This window comes from Nuphar pumila, chromosome 3 (assembly GCF_984573655.1).
Source record: "Nuphar pumila chromosome 3, dmNupPumi1.hap1.1, whole genome shotgun sequence".
NCBI lineage: Eukaryota > Viridiplantae > Streptophyta > Magnoliopsida > Nymphaeales > Nymphaeaceae > Nuphar > Nuphar pumila.
In genome coordinates, this window is record NC_143251.1 from 31,590,680 (window position 1) to 31,603,827 (window position 13,148).

General features: G+C 38.8%; 1 protein-coding gene across 2 annotated transcripts in view; it reads right to left on the bottom strand.

The window, feature by feature from the left end:
• Positions 1-13,148, bottom strand: part of LOC149842495 (uncharacterized) — a 254,408-nt gene that overhangs the window by 213,486 nt on the left and 27,774 nt on the right. The window lies entirely within an intron of this gene.

A 13,148-nucleotide genomic window follows, 5' to 3' on the forward strand; every position in this document is an offset into this window, starting at 1 on the left:
TGTTTCAGTCCTTTAGTGGCTTGTGCTTGTGCTTGTGCTTGTGCTATTTATTGAGGTTTTGCATTTGCCCATAGAGGCTCTTTGTTGTTGCCTTGTGTAGCCCTTAGTGGCATCTACTTGTGCACACTCTTGTTTCATTACATGGTATAAGAGCCTTGAGCTCTTGAGATTGTGAGTTCGTGTAATCGTGGATCATATCTTGGAGGTTCGTGAGATCGTTGCTACGCGAAGCTCAACCTTTGGTCATCCACCCCATTCTCTCTCTCTTCTTCCCTTCGACATGGCCGACAAGTTACAATTGTTCTCATCAAGTTTGATGAAAGTGAAAGTTTTTGTCATCCACCCCATCATCGTGCATTGCCGCACTATGAGGTTACCATAAACCTCAAATCCAATCATCGTCGTACTAACAAGTCGTGCATGTCTGATAGTACCACAAATATAAGAAAGATATTGGTTTATCATAAAGAAATCTAGACACAACATTTGAAAATTTCAATATCCCGTACCTTAGGCTGGAAAATATCCGAGTCATTCTGGACACAGAAAAGAAAGACCAGGTGTACGTACCACCGAAGGCTACGTAGTCGAGGCCTTTTTGTTATGTTGGCTCAAGAAGAAAACTCAGTTGTAAATATGCAAACACAAAACATTTGTTTCGCTTTTCGAGACATCGGACAATGCAAACTTGAAATCTCACATGTGAAATCTTTTAAAAATAGAGTTTCAGCGAAGATGCGCAAATCTGCGTCTTTAAAAAACATACTAGCATAATCTAAAGTAAGCAGGAGTGTGCAAAATTGCGTACTTTATAAAATTATATATGTATATAGAATACATATATATTAAAGCATAAGTGTGTGCACATTACAGTGCGACGGCAAGGTAAATGGCGTAAAGCAAGGCCCGATGTGTGAAACCATACATCGAGCTAAATAAATTGTGTAAGAGAGGCCTTGTGTATAAAATTGTACATCCGGCTAAGTAAATTGTGTAAAGAAGGAGTCTATGCATGTTGCAGCACGACGACAAGGTAAATGGCGTAAAGTAAGGCTCGATGTGTGAAACCACACATCGAGCTAAGTAAATTGCATAAGCGAGGCCCGGTGTACAAAAACGTACATCAAACTAAGTAAATTGCGTAAAGCAGGAGTCTGTGCACATTATAGCATGACGGTAAAGTAAATGACATAAAGCAAGGCCCGATGTGTGAAACCATACATCAAGCTAAATAAATTACAGAAAGTTGGAGCCTATACACGTTACAGCGCGATGTTAAGGTAAATGACGTAATTGAAAATGAACATTAATACGCAAAATTGCGTCATTGAGTTAAAAGCATATATACATATAACGTAAATATAATACATATAAGTTAGAAGTATTCCAACATTGTTCTTGTATGCAACTTTCCCCTACCTCGGAGATGGTCTGAATCTCTGACGATTCTGTGTGTAAGTTCTAAAGGCATGTGCCTCAGTAAACGTGTCTTATCCGTTGCGTCGATGTGGAGCGCTAAAAAAAAAGAATTTTATCGTGTGGCATAAAGAATGATGTTAAAACTTTATTTTAGCAGACGAGGCGACGATTGTGTCGCAATGATCGAATCCCGAACCCAGTTTGATCAGACCGTACCGAGCCGGGCTCGGTACAAGAAATCGAGTCGGCTTCGCTAGCAAGTCGAACCGGGCAGAACGAGGCATAAAAAAGTCGGTTTGGTAGAAAACTGAGTTGACTAGGTCTAACCGAGTCGAACTCGGTTTGACCTAGTCAGACTTGGTATCAAAAGGATGGATTGAGCTGAGTTCAGCACTTGCCGAACTCAGCTTGGCTGTGTAAAACCCGAAAATTTTAGTTACAAAATATTTGAAGATATGCAAATTGGGCCTAGATCCAAATTGCAGATCCAGGACCCATAAAGGGGTTTTCTGCATAAATTTACCTCGTAAATTTAGTATGTACGTATAAGTACAATAATTTTTAATTAATTAAATGATTCAGGGAATAATTATTTAAAAGGGGGTGCGTAGATGGGTCCGGGATCCACATTTTGGATCAATATACCCGTATAGATATTTTAATATATATATATATATAATCATAATAAAATAAAGAAAACAATAAATAGTAGAGACGGATCCACTCTTTATCCAGCCCGGATCCAAATTGGGATTTGGATCCCGAGTCGTAGAGTTCGGAGCCATTACCCGAATCCGTTAATAAACCACAAATGGGGGTTCAAATATATGTATAATGTTAAATTCAAATTAAATAAATAATCAATATTAATTATAAGAAAATAAAATAAAAATAAATAAACAACTGTTGGACCCACAGTTGGACCCGCAAGGATCCAACTGAGGATCCACTAGCGTTAGGCGATCCGGATCCAGTTTTCGGTATCGCGGGTCATGGGTTTGGACCCGGACCCAGGGCATGCCTTATAAACCTATAAAAGAGAATCGTGCCTAGGGCACGATTCTTTCTATTAAGGAAAGGGGCAAGGGGGGGGTTACGCAGGGCATAACCGATCCCCACCCATCTCGGCATGGAGGGGGGGGACGCAGCCGATAAAAGGGAGTGGAGAGGGGGCCTCTTCCCTCGTCTCCCTCTCTCTCTCTCGTGTGGGCGTGCTTTGGGGAGGTGGAGGTCACCGGAAAGCCGCAGCCACCAGCAGCCACCGCAGCCACGGTAGGTACCCCCGTCACAGCAGCCGCAAGGGGCGATTTCAGTCGGCCCTACCCACGCGACTGCAGCCTTCGATCGCCGGAGAGATCGCCGGAAATTTCTTCAAGAGGTACGGGTTTTTCTCTTGATTTCGAGTGAGAAAGAGGGTGCGAATTTTGTTTTCCATGGAATAGTTTAGGGAAATCATTAGAGAGAGGCAGATTTGGGGGTTTGAGGCGCCGGAAACCCCAAATCGACAGATTTGTGAGATTGAATGTTGTAATAGCCATGTGTATGCTTGGTTTTAACGTTGACATGGAAGGCAATTCTTTAAGTTGTATTTATCCATCCAAAAAGATCTCTCTGGACCGCATTTCTTGCATTTTCCTACAATGTTCATTTTAGTTCTGACGATCACATCACTTGGGAGAGTCCTTTTTATTCTAACGTTGTGTGTTAATGAATCTGCCACCTGTTTGTCTTATAAAAATTCAATATCAGTGGACATCAAAGTATAGTCATATTTCACTTTCGTGGATGGTGTCATATTTCATAAATTTGAGTTTGTCCACTGTTGTAGATATTTGGAAGTTTTTACTCTTTCATTGGCAGCTGATGGTTGAAAATTTAAAATGCATACTCTCAGTGGTTACAAAGGTGTAAGGGCAATAGTCAATCCATGCCTGTCTTTTATTTGATCAGCTGACAATGGTTCGTGAGACATTGAATGACAGAGAGGGCTCTTTATGAATAATTTAGAAAGATCAGAACATTTGTTCATTTAATATGCATGAAATCTCCTTTCCCCCATTTATTGAATTTCATCTATTGTTACAAATTGGGGCAACATTGGAGATAAAACAACTCGTTCAAGAAAACTACACGCATGAGATCTGACATGTTCACAAAGATTCTTTGTGAAAGCCATTTGAATTGGGTGGTGTTGGCTTCATGGTTCAGTTTTGTTTGTTGTGGGCCCAGTTTAGCATGAGTATACTGATTTCTTTTGGTATGGATATATATATTCATGTGTTAAGAGTCCAGTTGATGGTTCAACAACATGTTTGACTTGTCGATCAACATCATGTTTGGTTTATGTCATACATACCGAGTGATTTCCTTTATGCACAAGGCTATGCAAAGAATGAGATGATCACATGCTTATACTTAGAAGACCATGCTTAGTTCACATGTTATGGCACAACTGCTCCACATACATGTGCATACGTGGAATTTTATACCTTGTAATTTAAATGATTCATTAATGAAAACATGCATTGGACATGAATGTGAGCATTTAATGGAAGCATGCATTTTTAACTTGGATATGTGCGAACTCATGCATATGCTTATAAATTTATTGTTGTATGCACAAAAATTTGCATACACGAATGTGCACTGAAAAGCATGTGAAAAATAATGCATGGAGGCATGCGATTGATGATTTTTGCTTATGAATGCATTGATGGTCAATTGGATCATCAGGGGCTGGGTGAGCCTCGAGAACCAGTTGTTCTCTGATTATGCACAAAAATTTGCATACACGAATGTGCACTGAAAAGCATGTGAAAAATAATGCATGGAGGCATGTGATTGATGATTTTTGCTTATGAATGCATTGATGGTCAATTGGATCATCAGGGGCTGGGTGAGCCTCGAGAACCCCAATTGTTCTCTGATTTAGTTATTTTGATGCATTACAACAAATCAAATGTGATATTAATGTTTTACCGCACTGTTCTATGTTGTCATGGGTTGTGGTCCCGTGAAAAGCTTAGCAGGCTGATGTGCAAGCTTATGTTATTAATTTTGCATGTAAATTTGCAAATGTAAAAGAGATGAATTAATAACCAGATAAAAGAAAGTAAAGAACAGTGTAATTCACTTTCTCCTTGATGTCTCTACTTTAGCGTGGGAATCTTGGATGTTGCGGTTTGGGGAAACCGTGAGGATACAAAAACTCTGTGTGCGTTGTTGCCCCTGAACCCGATATTGAGGTTCTTCTCCTGGCCACGGTTTTAGGGAGAGTCCGCCACTTTTCCTGGGGGTGGTGTGTTTTGACACAGCTGTTGTTATTTGGTATACCAATAAAGTAGCGCCAGTGGATGCTGTTTTCCATGGTGTCCACGACTTTGGATGCAGTTTTCCAAGGTTCCGATAGATGGTGTTGTTTCCTGATATCGGTCGAGGGCTAAGTGTGGAACCCGGTAATAAAATACAAATTGTGTGTTAAGCTACCCCGGGATCCCTACTTGACCTCGGGGACTGTACCCATTTGGTGTATCCGCAGGCAATGGTAAATTAAAAAGAGGAATTTAAAGATTGTGTGCATTTAATAAGACATGCATATGGAAAGAGGGGAGCTTAAATAAAAGATAATAAGGGTTTATGCATTGCACATACATCATGCATATTCTTGATATGCATTAGTTCATGCATGTTTACCTGTTCACTTGGTTGTTATATATTGATCATTGCATGATATTGATCTCTTTTGCATTTAATTGCTTTATTGATTAAATTATAACCACTGTTACTTACTTAGTGTTCCCTCATGCTTAATGTTTATTTTATTGTTGCATGAATGGTTAATTGCCTTATAATTTGGTTATAATTGTACCATTCTAAATTATTACATGGATTTTATTTATGTTCTTTTTCTTATTTGATTCATTAGGGAAACCTGTACGTAAAATTCTTCGGATTTCTGACCCTCTCATTTTGTTGGTTTTTTTCCCAGACACAGGTAATCAATGAAATTGACTCGCTTCTGAGGGGATACGAGGGCCATGTTTACTTCAGACGGCTTCACTTACGGACATAGTGGCTCTACTTCTGTTTTCTTTTAGTTTTTCTTATTTCCTGCAAATTGATATTTCACTTTTGACATTAAATATGACTTTTATTGATTCATTAATAAAAGAGATCAGTTGGTTGGTTATGAATGATAAATGTAAGTTGGTTTGTGGTGTGTGGTTATCCAACTGAAATTGGAACTGTAAGGACCCTAGGTCTCTGGAAAGTTTTCCGCAACTCTTAGAAAGAAAAAAAAATCCGCATTTTTCAAAGGTATGAGTTGGGGTCGTTACAGGTTTGGTATCAGAGCGACCACAAAAACTTACACTTTTATCATCTTTCTTGTGTTAAATTTCTAATTTTTGGTATATGAGCCCTGTCCTGAAGCGTCGACAAGTGTGACTCGTCCTCCAGAGCAGTCTTCTTCACTGGTATGGCTATTTAATACTTTTACTTTAAGTATGTGAATTTTGTGTGATTGATTGAAATTTTAGTTTAATATTCCTTGTGAATTTAAAAGTCTTGGTGTGATTTCATGAACAATTATTGTTCGTGATCAACCCTAAGAGAGTAGAATCAGTAGGAGTCTAATTTGTAGAAAGGATTTACGTTGTAACCCTAAGCTGCCTCTTGATCGGTCCAGGCTCGGGCCAAGGGGGGCTAAAGCACGATCAAGCCAGGCTCAATTTACTAACTGAGCCGACTCAGTCTGAAAGCATGGACCGAGCTCAGCTCGGCAGGATAAGCAAAACTGAGGGAGGGGTGGGTTCATTGGTCAGACCGAGCCCGACCTGGTCCCAACCCTGTGACAGGACCGAGCCTTGCTCGGTCCTCTAACAAGGGGAAGGGTGAGGGGGCCGACAACCCAGCCAGTCTGGTAGGAGCAGTTAGCGCACGTTACCTTGTGGTGGAACGTTGCAGGTTCAAACCCAGCAGTACGTTGAATAGCTACTACTAGGTAGGTCTGCCTAACCCAGCTTGCCTTTCAAAAAACGGAGGCAGGCGCAAGTGGTGTCTGCCCTCCATTCAGTCAAAAGGGCAGGAGGGAGAGGCATCAGGCCCTCCCTCATGCTGCACCTTCTGGAAAGATGGCAGCAACCTTTGAATGATGCCGATCTTGCCAAGAAAAAAAAAAGAGAGGGCCCTCTTTACTGGTGAGCCAAAGCCACTGATGTTGGGAAGAGTGAGGGCGGCACCTGAGGGGTTCTACAGCTCTTCATGGTGGAGCAAGAGAGAGAGCAGAGAGAGAGGACTTACCAACGAGCGTCCAGCTAGAGGGGATACCAAAAAGGGGAGAGAGGCTCCCGATGAGCTCCGACGAGGGACAGAGAGAGTGACAGGGGGCGAGTCGAATGGGCTCTGGCGTGGGAGAGAGAGATGAGAGGAAGAGAGTCGAGGGAGAGGCGTCGGGTTTGTTAAAAAAAGAAAACCCCCTGGGGGGTTTAAATAGACCAACAGAGGGGTAGGGGATGTCGACTGGTATGATGACATCCCACCTAGATCTTGGTCGAATCCAACCTAGATTCAAATTAAAAAAAAAATTAAAGAACCCAAGGAAAGATTAACGAGTTTGGAGAGCTTAGCAGATTTGTATGTGGATGAAATTGTCCGACTTCACGAGGTGCAACATTCGATCGTGTCAGACCGAGACCCTCGCTTCACGTCTCGTTTCTGGCGCCAGTTGTAGAATGCTCTTGATACCAAATTGAAGCTCAGCGCGACATTTCACCCATAGACTGACGGGAGACAAAGCGTACAATACAAACACTGAAGGATATGCTTAGAGCATGCGCACTGGATTGGGCAGGGGAGTGGGTTAGGCATGTGAACCTTGCGGAGTTCTCGTACAACAATAGTTACCATACCAATATTGGTATGGCCCCGTGTGAGGCTCTGTATGGCAAACCATGCAGATACCCAATGTGATGGGATGAGGTTGGAGTGATAGTAGTGGAGTCTTCAGAGGCCATCCAGCACTACTCAGACCAGGTGTGGCTGATATGGCAGAGGTTGGTTGCGGCGCAGAGCAAACAAAAGAGCTACGTCGATCAACGGCATAAGAAGCTCAGTTTTGCCTTGGGCGATCACGTGTTTGTTTGGATCTCGCCTACGAAGAGTGTGTTCCAGTTCGGGAAGAAGGGGAAGTTGAGCCCTCGGTATGTTGAACCTTTTGAGATTCTTGAGCGTGTTGGCGAGTCAGCTTACCGTGTGGCGCTTCTTCCTCAGTTTTTTCAGATTCACAATGTCTTCCATGTCTCGATGTTGAGGAAGTATGTGCATGACCCCTCACACGTGATCCACTATGAGGCGGTCGAGGTACAGCCTGACTTGACCACAGAGGAGAGGCCGGTGGAGATTGTGGATCGCCAGGAGAGGACACTACGTAGTAGGACGATCCCATTCGTAAAGGTGTGTTGGCAGCATCACAGACTAGTCGAGTGCACCTAGGAGCCCGAGGCTGATATGCGTGAGAGAAGAGGGAAGGCAACACCAGAGGGGTGCCACATCTCCTCATGGTGGAGCAAGAGAGAGAGGAGAGAGAGAGAGAGAGGACTAATCGGCGAACTTCGGTAAGAGGGGGGTACGAACAAGGGGAGAGAGGCTCCCGACGAGGGAGAGAGAGAGAGGAGGGCAAGTCGGGGGGCTCCGGTGTGGGAGAGAGAGACGAGAGGAAGAAAGTCAGGGGAGGGGCGTCAAGTTTGCTAAAAAAAGATACCCCCATGTGGGGGTTTTATATAGACCAACGGGTTGGGGATGTCGACGGGTACCACCCGGATTCGGTCGGATCCAACCTGGATCTAAATTAAATTTTTGTTTCTTTTTTTTTAAGAACCCAAGGAAAGATTAATGAGTTTTACAAATTTAATGCAGAATAGGAAGACATGAACAGGCCTCTTATAAGAAAATTTTTAAGATATCTAGTAATATGCAAAATAGCTCGTGTGAACCGTTGTGGGAGCGTGATGAAACTGACTAGCTGTGTGTACAACATGTTCTATATCAAGTCTAGTAATAGTAAGGTAAGAAAGAGTTCTGATAAGTTGTCTATAAGGAGTTGGATTATCCAGAGGCTTCCCATCATCAATTCTCATCTTAACATTTGTTACTTCAGGAGTGTCAACCTCCTTATCATCTGATACTCCCAACTTGAGAATAACATCAAAAGCAAACTTAGACTAAGATAATAAATACCCTCTAGGGGAATAGGCAACTTTTATTCCTAGAAAGTAACGTAGAAAACCCAAATCAGTCATTTCAAAACTAGTTTTAAGAATATTTTTTATATATTGAACTCCTTGTTTGTCGCCTCCAGTGGTTATCATATCATCTACATGGAGCAATATCATCTACATGGAGCAGTAAAATGACAGGCATTAGAATCCTTAACAAACAAAGCAGTGTCAGTCAAGCAAGATCTAAAACCAATATCAAACATAACTTTGTTGAAACTATCATACCAGGCTTTGGGTACATGTTTCAACTCATACAATGCCTTTTAAAGGCGAAGAATCTTTCTTTGAGAAATACTCATACCAAGGAGTGCCTCCATGTACAATTCTTCGATAAGATTTTCATTTAAAAAAGTAGTTTTAACATCTATTTGTTATATAGGCCAGTTTTTAATTGACGCTACTATAATAAGAGTTTTAATCGTAGTCATGCGGGCAATTGGAGCAAAGGTTTCTTTATAATCAATGTATGTTGTTGCAAATATCCCTTTGCAACTAACCTAGCTTTATATCGCTCAAGAGTTCCATCTCTTGGTTTTAATTTTATATACCCACCTACAATATATGGGTTTCTTTCCTAATTGAATATTTTGAATATACTAAGTTTGAGCCTTTTCCAAAGCTTTAAGTTCTACCCTCGTAGCTTCAACCCATTCAGGGTATTCTTTGGCTTGAGCGTAAGATGGAGGTCCTACATATGAGTGAATTAGGGCTATGCATGCCAGATATTTTAAAGAAAATGAATTGTAGGATACAAATTTTGATGGGGGTTTTGATACTCTAGATGATTTCCTAATTTGCAGTTCATCTTTACAAGGTTAGAAATCTTTTCAAGTGCACATGGAGAATATTGTATACAAGTTTGATCATTGTGGGATAATTCATTAAGTGATTCAAAGTCGCTAGATTCAATAACATTCTCCAAATCATGCTCGCAATCACAATTGTCAATATCGTGTTTTGAAACAAAGTCAAACAAAAAAGAGTACTCGGCTAGTTCCTTCAGTTGATCCTTATCAAAGAATTTTTTTTTCCAAGAAGGTAATATTCAAGAAAAGTATAATTTCACATTTTTAGAACCTATATCCCTTTTGGTCATCAGCATAATCAAAGAAGGCACAACGAATAGCTCTAGGAGAAAACTTGTCATTCTTATAGGTAAAAATAAAGCATTTGCAACCAAAAGTTTGTAATCTTGAATAATCAGGGGGGCGTTTAAAGAGTTTTTCAACCGGTGAGATATTATGTAAAGAAGATGGTATTCTGTTTATAAGATAAACAATAGTCATGATAGCTTCTGCCCAAAAAACCTTAGGCACATAGCTACCAATAAGTAAAGTCCCTGAAGTTTCAACAAAATGTGCCTATGTTTTCTCTTACCTAGGTCATTTTGTTGTGGTATGTGTGGACAAGATCTTTGATGCGTGATGTTGTAAAACACGTAAATTTTAAGGATTATTAATAAATAAAGAATTTATTTTTTTATCTCCAAATTAGAAATGTGTTTCTAGCTTTTCAATTTCATTTATTTATTTATTACATATTTATTTGTTCATTCAAGCCAATCATGGTATAATTTGCATTTATAGAACTATTTTGGGCTATAAATCACTATTTATATATATATATATATATTATATTTAAATATATTTTTTATGGAGTTTGTAAATTATTGGAGTGTATTTATGTATTATTTGGCTCTTGGTAATGATTTATAAGGTAATTTGCTATTTTTGGCTAATCTTGTTATAATTGATATTTTTTTGAGTTTTTGGCATTTGCGATCGCACACGTAGTGTTCGTTGTATTACTTGGGTAGCGGTCTTTGCGAACTTCGAAACTCCTCGTTCTTTTGAGTTTCGATTCATTGTTCTTCACATTATTAAGGTAAGATACCTTAACTGAACTTGTAGAGAGCATGTTTAGGCAATTAATTGTGTAAGCATGGTGTCGTTGCACTGAATATTTAAGTGAATTGCAAATATAAGTTATGCTCACACACTTGACTTAGTTATGGATATCTAGGACTCTTGTGATTGTAATTAAGAGATCATGTTTGTCATGATTATAGTTAGCAAAATATGGAGTGTGTTTGTTGCAGGTACACATATATGTGGGTTTGAATGCCCGTGCACTTATGAATGCATAATATATACGCAATGTGTATTATCATACTTTGGTTTGCGCATACTATGTTGCTTTGTGCGTTTGTATAAATTTGGTACATGGTACACATATAACTACTATAGATATGTAATAGTCGTGTTCGATGCATACTGTGAATGTTATATATATAGTGTCTTGTCATATGATGGACTCATTTATTCTTGTACAGAAGAATGCATGTGAATGTTATAAATTGTTTTGAACTTGTATGTTTTGCTTGCTTGAGAAATATATGTGTATGATGTACGGTAGGATGGTCAATGAGATTTTTACCAACCCTTACACAATTATATCTAAAGTGATATATCGATTCATGTGCAAATCTCGAACTACGTACAAGTTATGTATGCTGAGGTTTAGTTGCTTTATATTATGAAATGTGCATGTTCACGTATGCATGACTAGAACTCATGTTTTGTTTACGCATGCTTCGAGATTCAATTTACGAAGTGCAATGTTCTTTGTAACGATGATATGATGCATAGGATAATATGCTTATATATGATATGATTTAAATGTCACTTGAAATGAAATTATGAATACATGTGATAAATGTTTATGTTCAATAGTGAACTTTGGTTCATGAAGTCTTATTGGTTAAATGAGTGATTTTATAATTTTAATGTCATATGAAGTGGTGTATAATGTGATGCTTTGATTGTATACATGCTTATGCCCGTGTTGATGGCTATCGACCCTGATAGTGGTTAATTGTATTGATGCATGTATCACAATAGTTTTCACTGGGTATGGTATTTGTTGAGAAACTGTTCCCAAAGGATTTTCTGTGAGGGTGTGCATGACCAGATTAGGTAATCCGGCTATAGCGGTAAGTCTCTGTGAGGAAGTGCATTGTCCAAGAGCGGATAGCCCTCAAAGATGATATATTCCTGTGAGGAAGTGCATTGTCCAAGACCAGGCAGACCATCCGTCTAGGGCGGTAACTCCTTGTGAGGTTGTACATTTCCCAGACCAGGTGATCCGGCATGGATTTTGTAAATATTTATTATAAATAAATGAAATGTTATGATGAATTGTAACGATCTTCTGAGTTGATTGAGATAGACAGTTATGAATCTATAGATTTGACTTTTCTATTATAGCATGATGATATATTGAACTCAAAATAATCAGATCCTTATTGATTTTAGATCTTGATATGAAGTTACGATTGTGACGCTTATGTTAGCGTATAGGTGAATGACACATCACGCCTACAAATGACTAGTTTTGACTTATTAGGTAAATGATACGTCATGTCTACATAGTTTCATTTCAAATGATTGCATTATGATTGTCTGAGTAAATATATCACACATGTGTATCATGATTGATGTGTATCATGAGTATCTAACTAAATTACTTATAAGGTATGTGTGTGTGTTTCACGTTAGAATGGTCAAATGTAATTTGACTTATTGTTTATAAGAAATATGAATGCATATGAAAATGATGCAATGATCATATATATATATATATATATATATTTATGCGATGACTTGTATGACTTGAATGCATATAGATTATGCTTTATTACGTGAGTTAAGGTTGAATAGAACATTAAGTGATGAAATGATTTTAAATGCTTTATGTTCGAATGCTTGAAATGAATGACTCATAGGGCGTTGTTCTCTTGTCTATCACTTGATAGATAGATGAATAATATATCTTTACCTTTAAATGCTTGATATGTTTTCTTTAAGTTTGAGTTTTGGTTGCTTTACCAAACTTTAGCGAGTCTGACCCCGTTTTATGGGGGACAGGTAATGCAGGTAAAGTATGATGAGTAGTTGGAGCGAAGAGCTGGTCGAGCTGCATCCTCGAGGGTCCACTCTTACCTTGCGATCTTGGTATTCATGATATTTTTGTTTTAGGTACTTGATCATGTAGAGACTGAAGTATCGTTTTCATACTCTGATTTGAAATGAAATTAAAACTCTTCATATTCCAGTCTTATATTGTACGTAATTTGAAATGTGTATATCCCGTACAATTTGATTTGATTGTTATCTTTAGTGTAATCGCGCCTAAAGTCTTAACCATTTTTAAAAATCGTTTCCGCATTATAAGATCTGATTTACTTATACTTATCAAAAAAAATGGTCGTGAAATTTCAATATTTAAACTATAATTAAGGTTAAAATTTTTGGGGCATTACAGATGTCATGTAAGTATAAATAATTTTTAAATTCTTTTAACAAAAATTCTCCCCTTGAATCAGTTTGAAGTATAGAAATATAATTTTCAAATCTATTTTTGACTATCTTATGGAAACTTTGAAAATGGAAA